The sequence below is a fragment of the Micropterus salmoides genome, unplaced genomic scaffold (assembly GCF_014851395.1).
Source record: "Micropterus salmoides isolate LMB-PRFRI ecotype aquatic unplaced genomic scaffold, ASM1485139v1 Ms_hic_scaffold_9, whole genome shotgun sequence".
Classification (NCBI taxonomy): Eukaryota; Metazoa; Chordata; class Actinopteri; order Centrarchiformes; family Centrarchidae; genus Micropterus; species Micropterus salmoides.
In genome coordinates this window covers 28,911,114-28,929,846 of record NW_024044681.1, presented here as the reverse complement: position 1 = coordinate 28,929,846, position 18,733 = coordinate 28,911,114, and the positions used below count along the sequence as shown (strand labels likewise).

The following is an 18,733-nucleotide window of genomic DNA, read 5'->3' as shown; positions in this document are numbered from 1 at the left end:
TCCTTTCAGCTGCGGAATAATAGCTAAACCTTTACTTGGACTTGAATCAATAAACCTGCAGGATTCCCCCTTAATTGTGAATGAACACCAGCGTTGGAACATCCATTAGACATAGTGGTCATGAAATTCTATCGTTGTCTTCTCCCTCAGAAACTTGCTGCATTAGATGAAAAGCTAGTGTTTGATTTGTGATGAGCTGATTGTTCTTAATATTAATTACGTTCAGAAAACCAAGAAAATCTGGGTGTGGATGAATAATTCATGTTTGTTTTTGAAATAGTCTTGTAAAATTGACATTCACTAAATAATGTATGACTGTGTGTCTTTCATAATAGGGTTTGCATTAGATGTAATATGCTTTCCTTCATTCCACAGGGCAGAATCTTGCCTGGGCTAGTTATTGTGCAAAAATTGATTTCCCTAAAACCCTGTGCGCCAGAAGACATTAGTCAGCGTTGTGTGGAAGCCAATGCCGTACATAAGAAAAGGCCCCACGAAGGTGAGGAATATTTTTTCATCTCATATATGCAACCTTGGTAAATCTGATTATTCCCATAATGAAGAGAAATTGCTGAACATAGAGATCAATAAGATTTAAAGTATACAACCATCTGCAATGATGAGAAATCTACATTCTGAATTTGGATTTGGACCTCTTTTGAATGGGGTTTAAAGCATCCAAATGAGATTTCCTGGTACTAAGTGGCAACATGAACCTTTAGCAATTAGTATTTAAGATATCCCCTGCTCACTGAAGCTTGAAGGAAAAGTGTGATGCACATATAATACAAAGAAAGAATTTCTTTAATGAGTGTTCAAACAAAGCAGGGATTTAATATGATGTGCATTTCAATGGAAAATGAAAGTGGTAGAGGGAATAATTGTGGGAATACACTGAGGTTAATCCACAAACATTGCTGCTACTCAGCAATTACAATAATGTGGAAATATCATTTATTACAGGTAAAATGAATGAATTTCACTAAACATAAGTTTTTATATTGTGTCTTTTCTCCACTTTTTTCTATTCTGACATTCAGCAAGAGTATTTTAAATACTACAGAGACCTAGGGAAATGGTTGGATTTCAATTTGACATTTGTAGGTTTCATGATATTTTTAGATGCTCTGACACAAACAACAACATGGCAAAGCATTGATCATTGTATTTGTCACAGGCAGGGGAGTGGGAGAGAAGAGACTGACAGAAACAGATTTCTGTCAAAACTCGGCTTGATAATATGTCACGCTGAAATTCACAATTACAAACGCATTGACATAAAACTGGTTCATTTTCTCAATTTATTATTTCATAGCTGAGATTAATCACATGGAGGGAAATAATGACTAAACCTAATCACAGACTTCTGCTTCTTGCTCAGCAATAATTACAGTCAGACTGGCTGCCCAGATATATGATTTATGACAGAACATGATGGATATTAATGGATTTTGTAATTGGTGCATATGTTTATGAAAATGGCTGTCTGGTTCTGACAATACAAAAAGATGTCAGGTAAAGCAAGACTTGTCCCAAGAATGGTCAACTGAGGGCTGCACAAAAAACTATTGTTATACTTCCAGAAGATCAAGTTTAACAAGTCACTGCAATGTATATAGAGCATTGTAAGACTATAATGTAATCTGTGCGGTAGACTGCGGTGGACAAGTTGATAATGCTTTCAACAACATTGAGCATTAATAGTCAACTGCAAAACAGTACAGAATTTGCATGAAGGACACTCAATAAACTTGCACTTTCAATCACATTTCCAGGCAGACTTACAAAAATAAAAATAGCCAATTTATTTGGGTTAGCTACTAAAATAATGTGCTGGGATCAATACACGATATATAAAAGATACAGCTCCAAAGTCAATCACGTGCCTTGTCACAGCCAATTGTGACTATTACCTTAGAATCAAACAATTCAAATATTGGCTGGGAAGAAGGAAATAAAATTTCATTAAAAAGTTAAAAAGTTAAAATGTATTTGAGTATTTCAGCTTGCAGCTGTTTTGGCCATTTACTTTTCAAGCTAAAATTGTCATTCCAATGGACTCTCAGCAGGTGGAGCAGCAACCCATGAAGACAACCCAAATAATATTATAAAATGTCGAAGAACAATGCTGCCATGCCTCAAACCACTGAAATAACTGGAAGAATCCTCACCAAAACGATATATCAGCTAGTCCAGTTATTGATAGGTTGTCCAGGCTTGTGGTACCCTTTTGGTAATGAAGTTCGTTGCCCTTTAATATTCACACCACAAATAGAAATTTGGTAATATAGGTCCAGTTTCGCCTGTAATAATCTTCCTGGCCTGCTATCCTCTGACTTCACCAATTGAATCTACTGCAATTTTTACACACACAGCACTAATTTCACTGAGATAGTAAGCGAGAGTGGTAGATAGTTAATGAGTCGTAGAAGTTGAGTGGCTTTGAGTGAGTTGAGTTTTTTGTGAGGTGTGCCATTTTGTGACAGGTGGAGATGGAGTCAGACAAAGTCAGACTGAAATAGAGGTAGTGAGAAGAAAAGGCTAGAAACAGATAAGAGGCAAAGTAGGCAGGTTGAGGAGCAGCTAGGCTGTTCACACTGCCAAAATGGATTCCGGAATAGAGGCAGAGCTGCTGGATTTAAAACTACATAATCAGTATCCTGAGATGCCAACAAGCAAGGAAAGATTTCAAATAAAGGGAAGAGTGGGCACATGCAGGATACATTAGACAAATAGACTTTGCTTTGACAAACAGTAATTCTCTGCGATTGTTGTGTCCCCCAGTATTCTTATATGTTTAATGTAATATTTACATTTACATTTACTCATTTGGCAGATGCTTTTATCCAAAGTGACTTACATTGGAGGAACAACATACAAGCATCAATAAAGCATCAAGACAATAAGAGATCTACAAGAGACAATAGATACTAGTAAGAGCTGCAATAAATACTAGTAAGAGCTAATAGCACGTATGGCATCAATGGGGTAAATACCTAGGGATAGAAGTAAGAGTTGACAAAATAGTAAGGAGACAGGAAGAACAGCACAGGAAGTATGTGTTATAGGTTAGGTGTTATAAGAGAAAGTGTTCTCGGAAGAGATGAGTTTTCAAGAACTTCTTGAACTTAGAGAGTGATACCCCTGCTCTGGTGGCATGCGGTAGCTCGTTCGGCCATTGTGGTGTCAAAGATGATAACAGCCAGGTCTGAGATTGCTTTGTGTGTGGGGATGGCAGAGCCAGGCGGCATTCGTTGGAGGAGCACGGTGGTCGAGAAAGGACGTAAGCTTTTATTATGGTGTTTAGGTAGATGGGTGCAGACCCAGTAGTCACTCTGTACGCAAGCATTAGGTACATGAATTTCGATTCGAGAGGCCATAGGTAGCCAGCGGAGGTCGCTGAGTAATGGAGTGACATCAGGGTTTTTCCTGCATAGTGGAATTTTTGGCACCCCCAAAGAGGTTTTAGCAAGCGCCTAAGGAAAATCACCAGCGCCAAAATGATCAGAATTGGGGTGAAAAAAAAAACGTTTAAATCCTCTCCAAATGTGTTTTAATATCAATTTATCAAACTCGCTACGAAGCTAGCGCTAACGGGAGAGATGACTTCACAATATAAAAGCCGTTTGTGCTTTGTGCTACATTTTACTCTTACTTTACTCTCTACTGCTAACAGGGACTTTTTCTTGCGTACTGGGACTTCTCACAAGCTGCCGGTCCTCCGATTTATCGGCCGGCAGATATTACTATACTTACTATATTACTATATACTTCTAAATATTCTCTAAAATCACGTAACGTTACAGCAGCTCACACTGCCCGTTGCTAAATTAGCCACAAAGCTAATGCCGTGTTCATCAGTGGTGGAGCGCTAACATTAATGAGCAGTTAAACTATAGTTTCTGGTGTATTCTGTGAGCTGCCTGTCTGCAGTTAGTCTGCGTGTCTGAAATGATTAAACCAGAGTGGACATGTAAATAAATGTGAGCTGAATAAGAAAATAACATGGCTTCCTGTACTCAGGCTCTTTTTTATGACATTGTAGATGTGAAACGCTGTCAGAGCCGTAACGGCCTTAACGGTTAAATTAAATCTCAAAGTTGCAAGTCCTCGTTCTAGAGAGTCATGTTGTATTAGATGCATTCATCAGCAGCTCACTGTATCATAGACAGCATGATTTAGACAGATGATGAGAAATGGTTTCTCGTAGCTTTGGTTAAAAGAGTGCTGGTAAAGAGATGAACTGGATGTGAATTTGCTACATTGAAATTATGGCAGATTACGTGTAAACTGAAATACATATGCTTATTCTCTCTCTGTTTACATATAGCTAAAAAAGTAGCACATTCCAGCAACGAATATTTATTGATGTGCAATTGTTTACATGTTCACTTTTTGAGACTGTAGTCTATTTTATTAACATAATCCATTTAGGAAAAGGTTTTTTAGCCCACACAATACCAGCTTTCAATATTGGCCTGTTCTAAGTGTAGTTTATACAGTAAGGCAAGGCAAGTTTATTTGTATAGCACATGTCAACAACAAGGTAATTCAAAGTGCTTTACATAAAACATAAAAGCAACAGGGAAATATAAAAAAGTTTAAAAGCAACATAAAATATAATAAAAGTTACAGTATAGTGTACAATCAGGGTTAAAAGAGTTAAATGGAAAATAAGAACAGGCTGAGGGGTTGAGCAAATAATTGAGTTACAATTATTTTGAAAAGAGAATAAACAGATAAGTACACTTAATCTACTCTAAAGGGGTCTACCATCCAAATCATTCTCTAAATCTAAATATCGGCTCATAAATCGGCTCTTTTTCACTTTAATATTGGCATCGGCCCCCAAAAACCCATATCAGTCGGTCACTATTTTCTACCTTCTCCATATCAGTTTCTCTGGTTCCCGTACACGGCAGCCTGCTAATCTCTGTCAGCGGAGACAGAGCACGGAGAAGTTTGGTGGCCTTTCATGCACCCATGTGAATAAAGTCGCTCAACAAAGTCACTTTTCGTGAACCGACCAATCGCAGCCTGGAGTAGGCGGGACTTTAAAAAAACGTGCTACAGCAAACTTTTGAAATATTATTGACAAGTTAGTACTTTGCATAAACATATGAGAGACTAACCACCATGTAGAGCATTTATCTTGCTCAATAATTTAATGATTGAAAATAAAATGAAATGTTTTGTCCAACTGGAATTAATACATACTAGTTGTAAGCTATATAGTTGCCTTTACTATTATCTAAACTTAAAATGAATACACTAACATTAGCCTCAATCAACCCTTAACCACAGTGGTGTGATATCAGAAAACGGTTTTATTTGTAAAGCAATGGAATTGTTGAATCTCAACTAATACACTATCTGTAGGCAGACAGACAGACAGACATATGTTATTATACTATCATTGTAATTTTATTTAATGTTATAATATTTATTAATACACTATTTAAATTTGTCACTCCTGTAGGTTGTGGATATATTTTGTTTATCAAATGGTCAGAAATAAATGCATAGATTTTGGTCATAAGGTAACTCGCTGCAATTACTGTACGCGTACCGATCATGCTTACTGTCATGCAAAGTCACCCCCCATAGGCCCATTTTGAGTCAGGAAAACCCTGGACATGAATCATTTTGGGCTGATCAAAAACCAGACCCGCTGCTGCTTTCTGAACCATTTGTAGAGATTTCACCGCACAAGCTGGAAGACCCACTAGGCGGGCACTGTAATAGTCAATGTGAGAAATAAACATGGCCTGTACCAGAAGCTGGTGGATGGTTTACTGAGTAAAATGGGGCCTGATTTTTCTTATATTGTATAGAGCAAAGTGGCTCGACACTACGTGTGCTAGCGCAATCGAAATAAGAATTTTGAAAGTTGACTGCAGACAAGTTTCATTGCAGCCATTTTGGTGGACATTTTGGATGTGGCCCACAATAGCAGGCCATTATCATTTGCCTGGAATAAGAGCTGACATTAGCAAGTGGTATCTTCAAAGTAATGAGGTGGAATACTTCATGTTCAATAATAGTTCACTAGTTTAGCCGAGGGGAATGTAATATGTATTTTTTGCAAATGTCAGAAGCCTGTCCAATTATGACACAATAAAGAGAATAGTTATCTGATGCTGATTTCAGTTTTTTTGTTCTGATAATTGTTGATATGCTCAAAACCCTGTACTCTGCGTTTGACAGTACCATAGCGATTGTTTGCCATTCATTTTCTATAATAACTTTGAACATAGTGTTCACTGATATTAAAGAAAAAATAATATTATCCAATAGAGGTAAAAGAAACAAAGGGACATTTTGCCAACCGTCAATCAATTTTATTGTATGCGATAAACCTGTCCAACCACCAGAAAGCTGACGAGGTGATAAACATGACATGACATGATTTCTTTTAAAATGGGTGCACACAGAGGACTGCTAACAGATCAGGCCTAGACTTTGATAATTAGGCAGAGTAAAAATGGCATTGTCAGTTTCCACTATGTAACTATTGCTGTGCTGGCTTTAAAAGTCAACTACGTCCTGTGTAAGCTGCAGTCCATTGAACAGAACTTGTATTTCCACTAACATTCCAAAGCTAAAGTCCAAATGGAACAATTGAATGGCACAATTAAAACATATGCTTTTTATTTACCTTTCATTTACATCTTAAAAGGTAGGATGAATGCCTTCTAATTTTTTCACCTGCCTAAAACAGCACCAGTGTGTGTGTGTATATATGTATGTTCAATATGTAGGTTCAAACACAATCATTAGCTCAACCAGAAACAGCTGTGTAGGAGGAAAACAACTGGGTGAGGAACAGCCAAACTAAGCTAACAAGGCAAGGTTGCTGAGGACCGTCAAAAGTCATACACCGTGGCAAGACTGAGCACAGCAACAAGACACAAGGTTGTTATACTGCATCAGCAAGTTCTTTCCCAGGCAAAAAATTCAAAGGAGACAGGGTTTTCCAGATGTGCTCTCCGAGCTCTTTTGAAGAAGCACAAAGAAAGGCACAACCGTAGATGCAGTGGTCGGCCAAAGAAACTTAATGCAGCAGATGAAAGACACATCATACTTACTTCCCTTTGCAATTGGAAGACGTCCAGCTCAGAACTGGTAGAAAACAGTGGGACCCTGGTACACCCGCTTATTTTCTTTATAAGTCTGATCAGAAGTTGCCTTCATGGAAAACTTCACAAAGCCATATCTCCGACATTGAAACAAGGCTAAGCGACTCAACTATGCATAGAAACACAGGAACTGGGGTGCAGAAAAGTAGTAGCAGGTGCTCTGGACTCATGAGTCAAACTTAAGGACTAGAGAGAAGTGCCCTGCAATGGACTGGCGACCTGTCCAGGGTGTACCCCGCCTTTTGCCCAATGCAAGCTTGGATTGGCTCCAGCCCCCCGCGTCCCTGTACGCAGGATAAGCGGTTGACGATGGATGGATGGACTAGAGAGAAGTACAAGAATGAGAGTCTGCAAGCAACAGTGAAGCATGGCGATAGGTCTTTGCAAGTTTAGGGCTGCATTTCTGCAAACAGTGTTGGGGACTTTGTTAGAAAAAGTGGTCTTCTCAATGCTTAGAAGTACAGACAGATACGAATGCATCATGCAATACCATCAGGGAGGCATCTGACTGGCATAAAATCTATTCTGCAGCATCTATCTAAACTCTCTAAAGTGTAAATTTTCTTCTGTTCATTCACTTTTGTGATCATTGCATGTTTGTTAATTGATATGTGTGTGTGTTCGTGTGTGTGTATGTATATATAATGCAAGAATAAAACTTTCCACATGTATCCTAAAATGTTTGATTTGAAAGAGAATGCATTCTAATTCTAATTCTAACTATTCTAATTATCTATTAACTCCCCTTTGCTCTTTCATTCGTTTGTAACTGCGTGATGACTCTCGTTTCGTATGGAGTCTTTTGTCAGAGTGATTGTTATTTGGGATTCTTTAACAGTGCGCTCCCCCTCATGCTTCTGGGTGCATGGAGAGCTATTTTCTCTACTCTGCTCTGTGCTGGACTGTAACAGTGTTTAACCACTGTCTCTGCTTCTCACAGCAGTAGGTTTTATGTTGTTTTCTAGTTTCATTCCCACTTATATCAGGTAGTGCACTGTCTGTGCCATCTGTGGGCATATGGTGTACTGTGATGCGCCATTGCTTTGCCTGGGTAAAAATCACCTTTGCCATGATCACTGGAACGTCTGGGCGTGACATACCTTATAAATGTGTTTCCGTTACCACCAACAGTCTGAAGACGCAAAAAAATTCACTCTAACTGCATCTGGCTATTAGCGCTGATGTTTGTGAATTGGACTTTTTTTTGCAATGAGGCTCATTTGTATAGAAAGGGGGTCAATTTTGCGCCAAATATGCATATTACCTAATTTAAATACGAGCAAATAGCACCGGAGCGCCGAGTAGTTAGGAGATGCATTTCAACCTTCATGGATGCTTTGAGAATTACACTGTTTTGTTTGTCTTATTTGTAGAGGTGTAGCAGCTGTAAAAGCTCCACAGTCCTTTTTTGAATTCGCCACTGATTGCTTTAAGTATTGTTTTGCATGTTGCAAGCCTGTCCTTGGGAAGTCCTTTACAGTAACATGCTTTGTGGATCAGGCCCACAAGGACTTAACTTAGAAAGGAAAAAGGCCACACATTGTTTCATGTGAAAGTTAGGAGAGAGTAGTAGATCCTGATTGTTTTGAACCATAAGACATCAAGCATAACTAACAACAGTACACAACATCCATTCTTTCACAGACAGAATTATGCTTCAGCTTATAGATCAGAGATAATTTCCACAATGTACTGTGAGCTTGGAACAAAGAAAAACAAATATTTAAACCAAATAACTGAACCTTTAAAATACATATGTGTATTTGACTTCTCACTGGCCTGGATGTCATCTCAAAATGTTCTACCCTGTCAACTGTTGCTGCCACGGAGCTTGACTCAGCATGACTGCCATGATAAAACGGGGCAGTGAGGAGCCTCCTTAGCACTCTGCTCTCCCTTGTCATTGGTGGTATTTTTGTTCTACCTTTCCAGCATTTGATGTAACTATACTTCACCACCATATCACCTGGCTCGCTAAGAGGCTCTCAAGCTACCATCAGCTTATCTATGAAATCTAAATCGCTCTATGTCCTCAACACTTGACATCCCGACTGCTAGCTTTTTATCTCCCCAGCATGATCTGACTATGGTGAGTTCCATCTGTTTATTTTTTTAACCTATGCCTATTTTATGTAGTTGATAGTAGCTGATAATTTCCAAACCAACCCCTTTTCAATTGCAGTTCACTACGGAATATCACTCCATATCAAGTCACGCCTGTAGATTTCACTAAGTTGCCACTCTCCACCATAATCAGGCTATATCTTTCACAATGGATACTGAAATCTTGATGCCCTCATCAAATGCATGCATATGGCATATGACATATCAAATATATTTAGCTAGAAGAGACAAAGGTATTGTTTCTTTTATATTTTGAATTTACTGCACATAATGTGATTTATACCGCTTCACATTAATGATCAAATAGAGGTAAAGCAGGTAGGTTGATTATGTATGAGATGGAATGAGATTAAGCCTCTTTGTCCTTCACCCTTTGCTGGAAAGCAGAACAGGGCTCAATGTTTTTTTTTTACTTGCCCAGTCAGACAAGTGGGTCAGATATCTACAGAAAAAACAATGTGTTTAATGCTTTTTTACTTCTGAGTTGCTTACTTTACTAGTCCCTACTTTACTAGTCACCAATACACCATCCTTCCATTTAACGGCTGAGATTAGGGGTGTGACGATACACTTAGCCCATGAGACGTGACTTTGCACAAGAATGGGGCCATGACAACAGGACAACAATATATATTTAGATAAAATATTTATTGGTGAAATATTTGATAGGGGGGTCTTCCCTCAGAAGATTTTGAGCATGAAACACTTAATTTCCTGCATTCTGGAGACATCTGCAACAATTTATTGTGGAAATGACTTTATTTATATAAAGGGAAGCACAAAATTCAGGAGGCAGGTGACAATTTGGAATATAAAAATATAATATAGTATAATGCAGTAATCAGTAGCTTATTCATTTTTAAGTTACTTTTTTTGGACAACACAGAGGTTTCTTCTTTCTTTACATTGCACTGCAGGCTTATTGTGCAAATAAATCTTTGTCATTGCATTTTTATTTGTTAATTAACATTTCTTGGTGAAAGCTATTTTTCATTTGCTCGTTATGCAAGATTGCCAGACCACCCTTCTGCCCAGGGCATAGTTAGGCATTGGGAAGTTTAAAAAAGTCAAACTAGCATTACTGTCAAGATGAGTTTTAAGTTCAGTTTGCTTGTCATAACTGCTGCAACCTTTGTACTGGTGGAGTTATAGATACATGGACATTATGGCAGGCTATGATTTCAGTGGATAAAGACTTTCCAGAGATTTGCTAGTTAGGCAGGGAGAAAGGGCAGCAGCAAAAGGGGCTAGTTGAGAAAAATATTTGCAATGACAGTGTGAAGGACTACCGTCACTACAGTGGAGTATGCGCTGTGACTGTCTGTTATGACCTGGCTGAGAAGGCCACAACAAAAGGGAGACACACCACGGTAAACGGTTAAGAACATAGGTTTATTTAACATAAATGAGCCAAATTAAGAGGTATTTCGAACATAATTAAAGTATGAGGTATGTAGTGTGTGGGTTCAGTAGTGTCTGAACAGGATGATGGTTGCAAGAATGTATATGTGTGAAGGTGTTGTATTAGGCAAAAACAAGGTAAATACCACAAAGCAAAAGTCCAAAACCAAAGAAAACCTAACTGAAGGAGAAAAACTGGGGAGCCGGGCCGCAGAGAGGTCTGACCTGGCCTCAACAGCAGCGACCCCCTGCATAATGAGAAGACAGATTTACAATTATCTTACAGGGCAATTAGCCCAGGTGCCTAGAGTTACCACAATCAGCTCTTCCTCTACAAGGAAGAGAGAGATCGCCCCCCCCCAAAAAAAACAAGACAGCATCCACCACAACCTGGCTCAACAGTAAGTTACAAAAGCAAGGAAACCACACAGTCTGAAAAAATAATAGAGAGAGAGTCACATCATCAAGCAGGCTTTATAGCCACCTGAGCCCCGCCTGCTCAGGTGGCTCTCAGGTGCATCTCACACCAGGTATCAACTCCACCCACCAATTACCTAGATTAAAGGGACAAAACACAGCATGATACAAACAACAAATAAGGGCCCAAACCGGGGGCTGTCACACTGCCATACCAACGAGCCTGGCTCTTTGGCGTTACGGTCAAGTTGCATGTTTGGTACCCTGTAGATCCGGGTGGGGTGACTGCTCTTGTCCCTCCGTCACATATGGTGGCAGTGGTGGGATGGCTTGCTGTGAAATTGTCGGAGGCGTACCCTGTGTGTGAAGCGAATGACAGACCCCCAGGGTTGGTGGACCCCTGTGTGTGTGTGTGTAGGACTCCGGAGACGGGTGAAGCACTGACGGGAGACGTACGGTTGGCGGGAGGTGTGACGGACGCCTGGATGCGTGAGCATACGCAGGGGGGTGTCTCCCGAAGGGGAGGGCAGCAGAATATGTGCTGTGACTGCCATACCAATGAGCCTGCTCTTTGACGTTGCGGTCAAGTTGCATGTTTGGTACCCTGTAGTCCCGGGTTCAGATTCAGGTTGGGGTGACTGCTCTTGCCCCTCCATCACAGACAGTTTCCATGTTTTTCTATCAGATGAGTTTATGTTGTTCTACTTCTCCATATAGCTAGTGTGAATGCGTGCAAACACCTGCGGAGGTTTATCAGGGACTCATTGTGTAACAGCAGATGCATTGGTGAACTGACCGTGTCCGTGTGTGAATGTGAAATCATGCACTGTTGAGTTAAAGGGTGACTTTGGTATTTTTCAACATGTTGAACTTATTTTCCCCATGTATATGGAAATTGGTCCTGTTACTATTTTTGTGAAGGGAGTTTGGTGGTTTTGATGAGTGATATAGTGATTGTTTCTGGTTAAACAAAAAGGATCTTACTCTTTGAAAAAGGTCTGTCTCTCTAGGGATCCTTTCTTAATGTTGTCAGATAAATAATAGAAATCTGACCCTGTCAGTGGTAAAAACAAACACTTTTATGATTTCATGTGAGTGCAACAGCATCTGTATTTAATACGTTTGAAAGGAAGGTGCAAGTGTTGCGCAGAGATGGCTTTTGTTATTGTATTAACATATACACATATAACATTAATGCCAACAAAGCAAATGACGTTTCGACCTGACTTCTTTTTTCCGTGAGATGGAAGAATTTAGAAAGTTGCGTGGCGCTGCGGAGAGCCCCCAACTGCAGAGGTGCATGGATCACACGTAAAATTCATCTGGCCAGAAGGAACGATTACCAACTGTTCACAGCACGCCGATGTAATAGCGACACAAGCCATTGTAGGTATCGGAGAGGGAATGGGGCTTGGGGGTGTTCCCTCTGGCTGGATGAAGCACAATCTGCTGTATCTGTTTCTGCTGGGGTTTCCCAAAGCAGTTTTCAGGTGTGCTGTCCCAAGTACTTAGTGCAATCTTAGGCAGGATGGGCAGGTACATACGATTTCCACATACTCGGGACGCACTGAATGAAACAAACGGCTGCGTTCCCCCCTGACTCTCCATGGTGGAAACCATTAAAACACACAAAACCCTCATTTAAATACCGCCACCTACGTTGTGTTTGCTCCTGTTGCCATCTACGCATTAATTCTTAGTAAATCACTCATAACAGTTACTAAAATTGCATGTGTAATATTTTACAATGCACATGCAATTTAGTACTCTTTATTCGGGATGTTAATAAATTGGGCCCATAGTATTAATACCAGGTGTAAACGTAATTAAGTTGAAATAATATGTAGATAGAATCTGGATACGAGATGCATTTTAATGCCAGGTGTAAATGACTTCAGAGTGTCAGCTGAGCATACTTGGCCCACGCTGTAAAGTACAGGCAAAACACATCCCAGTCTGCCTGCTTCTTAAGGTTGAGGAACAATAAGATATTACAATTAGCGAAAAAGTTAAATGTCACTGAACAAACCGTCTCCGGTTAAGTATGTAACCCTTGTTCCCCGAGAAGGGGAACGAGACACTGCGTCGGTGACAACACTATGGGAACGCCTCTGGGCGTGGCAGGGCTGAAATCATGAATGAAACTACTCCAATCCAAGCGTAACTGGAGGCGTAGATAAGTAACTGGAGCTAATGTGTCCGGCACACCGGACACATTAGCTCTTTGCTATGAAGCAAGGCACTCCAGGCGGGGTGAGGTGTGGCGGACCGATGCAGTGTCTCATTCCCCTTCTCGGGGAACAAGGGTTACATATGTAACCCGAGACGTTCCCCTTGGAGGGAACTCGAACTGCGTCGGTGACGACACTATGGGAACGAGAATACCCACTATGCCACATCGAAGCCTCCGCCTGCCCGCCCAGCATGTAGTAACCTTAGGCACGACTAAGAGGAGAGTGCACGGGTGCCGGGTGCAGAAGGAAGGTCCAGACTGTAAAACCGGATGAAAGTGTGAGGAGTGGCCCAGCCAGCTGCCTCACACAAATCCTGGAGTGAAGCCCCTACGAGGAGGGCCCTAGAGGCCGCCATGCCTCGAGTAGAGTGCGCCCTTACTGCCATAGGTGAAGGTAACAGGAAATAGTCTGAACAATCCAGTTGCTCATCATGTGTTTAGAAGCGGGGAGCCCAGCCTTGGGGTACCCGAAACATACCAGCAACTGGTCTGCTTTCCTCCACCGGGAGGAACTCAGAGTGTAAATACTCAGTGCTCTGACCGGGCAGAGCAGATGAAGTCTCCCGTCCTCCGCCGTCACATGAGGTGGGGGATGAAACGCCTGCAGCACCATAGACCCAACCTGGACGGAACCTTAGGGACATAGCCCGGACAGGGGTGCAGGATGGCTCTGACCCTCCCCGGGGCAAACTCCAGGCATTGAAGAGAAACCGAAAATGCCCCCACCCTCCTCCGAGAAGTGATAGCGAGGAGGAGGGTGGAGCGATATTATGTCCGAGAACCACACTCAGGCCGGCCAAAACGGGGCTACTAGCAGCAGGCTGACACCGTCCTGACGGACCCGCTCCAGAACCCCCCGCAGCAGGTCTGCTCCCTGATTCTGGGTCCCAGGGATATACGTCGCTCTGAGAGACAGCAGTCTCTGCTGGGACCACAGGAGGATCTGATGTGCCCGCATCGTCGTCGAGTCCCACACCAAACCTAGGAACGTAGTCCGTTGGGCGGTCGTCAGCACGCTCTTCTTCATGTTGAGCCATAGCCCCAAACGCTGAAGGAAGGTCTCGATGCCGAACCGCTAACTCCCAAGACTGAGCCAAAATGACCCAGTCATCGATGTAGTTCAGTATGCGGATGCCTTGGAGCCTCATCGAGGCCAGAGCTGCATCCATGCACTTGGTGAACGTGCAAGGGGAGAATGCTAGGCCGAATGGAAGTATACTGGTACGCCGCGCCCCTGAAGGCGAACCTCAGGAACTTCCTGTGAGAGGGGTCTCAGGACCGCATTCTGCCTCTGGCGGTAGGAGCTGGACGATGGCTGGGACCGTCTCTCAGCCGTCACCGTCTCTCAGCCGTCACCATCCTGGACCCAGACCGGCGTGGGAGATACTGCTGGAACGCCTCCCCTTGCGTCCTGGCATGCTGAAACCTGTTGACAACGGCGTCCACCGCCTCGCTAAACAGGCCAGAGGTCGCGACCGGTGCGTCGAGCAGGAAGGTCTTCTCCCTCTCCTGGATGCCCGACAGGTTGAGCCACAGGTGCCGCTCCGTGGCCACCAGCGCCAACATGGAGCGGCCTATGGCACGGGCCGTCTCCTTCGTGGCTCAGCGATGTCCTCCTGAGAGGGGCCACCCCCGGCTCTTTAAGGGACCCGAAACCCTTAACCCCGCGACGTCGCTGTAAACCCGGAGCGGGGGGAGTAGTCAGACGTGCTGAAAAGGGCTTGCCCCAAGGATTTGCACAACTCGTCGTGGCGGCGACGATCTGATGTGCTCGCATCTTCCTGCGGGGGCTGGGGCGGCGCCGCAGGAAGTGCTCATCCAGCTTACTGGCAGCCTGTGTGTCTGGCTCAGCCTGCGGCCAATTTAGCTGGAGCTTGCCCACTGCCCGTGTCACCACCTCCAAGAGCTCGTCATAGCTGGGCGCTGACTGATGACGTTGATCCTGCTCCCGGAAGTCTTCCTCCTCCATAATGCTGAGCACATCCAGCTCCTCAGAACCAGTCCCGATGTACCCTCAGGGGCAGGGCCTCGCAATGGGCGTAAGCAGCCCCAGACAGGAAACACACAGGGCATGAATGTCCCCAGCCGTGATGTAGCGCGGGCATGGAAAAACACACTGCCTGAACTGCTCACCAGCCATCTCCTCTGCTTCTCCTTCCAGGTAAGAAAACTTCCTCTCGTGTCTATGAAGATTCTCAGTCATCCAGGTCATAGTTATCCAACAAAGGTTAAAATCAAGGGCAACTGGACTTGATTGAAGATACTGGAAGACATTTCATCCCTCATCCAAAGGACTTCTTCAGTTCTGACTGACTGGCAGGGAAACTCAGCTATTTAACCTCAGTGGGGTCGTTGGCCAGGGTCATCGATACCGCTGGTTCGTTAGTGTTCCTGGTTGCTGTGACGACAGTCGTTACAGTCGTTAAGACTACCTGTGGCCAAGACTGAACGACCATCGTTGGTATCTTCACCTGAGGCCAATAGGTTACGTTTGTTGACAGCATTGTAAGTGGGGGATAAGTGGTGGCGTAGATCCCCTCCCCTGTTCAATGACGGCTTCTCAACTCTGGTGTAGATGGCTTCCTTGACACCTCTTTCAAACCATCCATCTTCTCTGTCTAAAATGTGCACCTGGTGGTCCTCAAACGAGTGTCCTCTGTCCTTCAGATGTAAGTAGACTGCAGAGTCTTGACCTGAGGAGTTGGCCCTTCTGTGTTGAGCCATGCGTTTGTGTAGTGGTTGTTTAGTCTCCCCAATATACAGGTCTGTGCATTCCTCACTGCATTGGACCGCCTCTCGTGGTTTCTTTTTTTCTGAGTAGTCTCGGACATGCCAGAGTGCCTGCTGAATAGAAAAAAGCTAATGTGTCCGGTGTGCCGGCGTGCTTATATACGCCTCCAGTTACGCTGTCACACGCTACCGTTCTAGCAACGTCAATAGGATTGGAGTAGTTTCATTCATGATTTCAGCCCTGCCACGCCCAGAGGCGTTCCCATAGTGTCGTCACCGACGCAGTTCGAGTTCCCTCGAAGGGGAACAAACGTTACACCCATGGTTCCTCATCATTGTGTGTGAACTAGCATACAAGATTGTTTTCTGAAGCCTAGATGGATTCTGGCATCCACTGACATTTCCTTTATCCAGTCATATCTCTAAACACAGTCTCAGAGGAGTCAATTTAGTTTTCAAGATGGATGATTCTTACACTTTACGGTATCACTTAGCCCCAAAGACTAGTAGAGAATTGTGAAACTACAGATGGACAAAATATCCATAAATTACTCTTAAAAGTCTTTGAAGGAGTACTCAGAGCCAAGCTAGCTAGTGTCATAGGTAAAACCTTAGCTAAACTTAAGCATGCTTGAGAAAAGAAGATACTAGACTAGAAGAACACTTCACTTCATACTGATGTGAAGTACAGAAACTCTACAAGAATAGAGGGACTAACCTCTGAATAATCCACCAGTCCAAACATGATATTTACTGTAGTTTTCCTCATGGGTTGCTCCTTGTCACTTGTTCCATTTTGAAATGGATATATTGTGAGAACAAATTGTGACTTTGCCTTTCTTGTGTTTCACTTTTTTGTTTTTTTAATCTGACCCCATTACATCGTAGGACAGTTCTTGGCAGTTAACCACAAACAGAAGGGATTACAGTTGTTTTTGCAGATATTTACTGTACTTATGGGCTTGACTTGAACATAGCTAATTAAAGAGATTTTTCATTGTTTGGCCAGAAACAGTCAAGGTTAAAGTTTTCTTCATGTGTATAAACCCTGTGCTCTCACTATGCTAGGACTGAATCCAATTAAGACTACCCTGTTCTCTTGTTACTTTATTTCCTTTTTCCTGAACAAAGAACAGAAATATTTTAAATAGTGAGTGCACCAAACCATGATATGACCCACAAAAAGAAATGCTCATACCAAATTTGTAATGTGTATCTATTGTGTCAGGCACTCTTTGGTACCTGATTTTGCCCTTTACTATATTTGAATATTAATGCCACCCTTTTGGAAGCCGATGGTGCCCAAAATATAGCAGACCTCCAGACTCTGCAGCTAAGCATACGTTAATTAAAGTACCAGTTAGTGTATGTAATATTCTACTTTTATTTCTCCTCAACACTCCCTCTTTATTGTCTGCTTCCTCCAGTGAGAAGGGCTGGCCAGTGATGGCAGCCCAGGGTTGTTTCTGTGGTAATGAGCTGTCAAGGATATAAAGAATGCTGTTCTTTTTTCTTTGCATATCTCTTCCTTCCAAATAGGGACTGTAGACGCAAGAGCAAGTCTGGCAGCAGCATCTGTGGAGAGCACGCCCTGGGGATTCTAGTGTCACAGATGCAGTTAAGAGCCATGTGAATGGAGTGGCTCTCCCTGACTGCAGGCTGTGGGTCTGCCATGATTAGACCTTTAGGTGTTGTCTGTTGAACGAAAGCTGGGTTCTGAGGTGCTCAGAAGGACCGGGTAAAGAACTGATTTAATTTGCCAGCCTCTAATGACAAAAATTAATTCTCCAATCAGTCTGTGCTGTTTTTGGTTTGCTGATATGTTTCCCTCTGATTGTGTCAGTATTAATTGTGTCTTTCATTTTGCATTTCAGCTTGCCCCAAAGCAGCACACTTGTTCACCAGTAATATGTGCAGCTATTAAGTCTAGCTGAAGATGAAATTGAATTATTTTAGTCATTCCTCTCTCTGTCACTGTACCAGTGTCACACACATGCACACTGCTTTCTGTGATTTCATCATACTATTTCTAAGCTACATAGCTGATGTGAAAATCTAACTGAAATGGCAATTATTTAATTATTTTTATTCATTGTTTTATGTTTGTAAAAACATTGGAGACATGATGTAACACTAATGTTAAATGCAGACTCATGGTTTGCTTTAATTACTAATAAACTACTCTGATTCTAGCATGCATAAGATTCTTGAAACTGAGATAAAACTCACCTGTATAAGAACTATTTTCCTTTGTCCCATCATCCCACTTGTAAAGAAAGCACATGCATGCACAACTGGTTCCAGATAACCAGATTAAAATGATTGAGGTTCTTGAGCTGAATAAACTGTTTGAGGAGGTGAGTCATTGCAATAGAAAGCTTCACTAGCGTGAATTATGACTGTAAGGTGTCTGTTCAGTGAACAGTAATGGCAATACATTTTCACTATTAATATTGAAAGAATAAACTCTTCATAAACAGTGTACTATATATGAATTTAACACCTCCCAACATTTTTTTGTATTATTTATTATTTGTATTTTTTTATCATCTTCATTTCTTGGTACAAAACGATTTTGAGCAGATGCCTGTTGATCAGTGATAAGGAATTCTCTAAATACGGATTGCTACTCTTTCCTAATTATCTAGTTAAGAGTTCAGAGAATGTCAACCTCAGTACAGTGTCAAGC

At 42.2% G+C, this 18,733-nt stretch overlaps 1 long non-coding RNA gene across 1 annotated transcript; it reads left to right on the top strand.

Annotated features, from left to right (window-relative positions):
* The first annotated feature begins 409 nt into the window (after nucleotides 1-409).
* Nucleotides 410-18,236, top strand: LOC119896121. Its single transcript, XR_005443174.1, has 2 exons — nucleotides 410-499; nucleotides 17,584-18,236. It is a non-coding gene; the product is annotated as an uncharacterized LOC119896121 (long non-coding RNA).
* The last annotated feature ends 497 nt before the right edge of the window (nucleotides 18,237-18,733 follow it).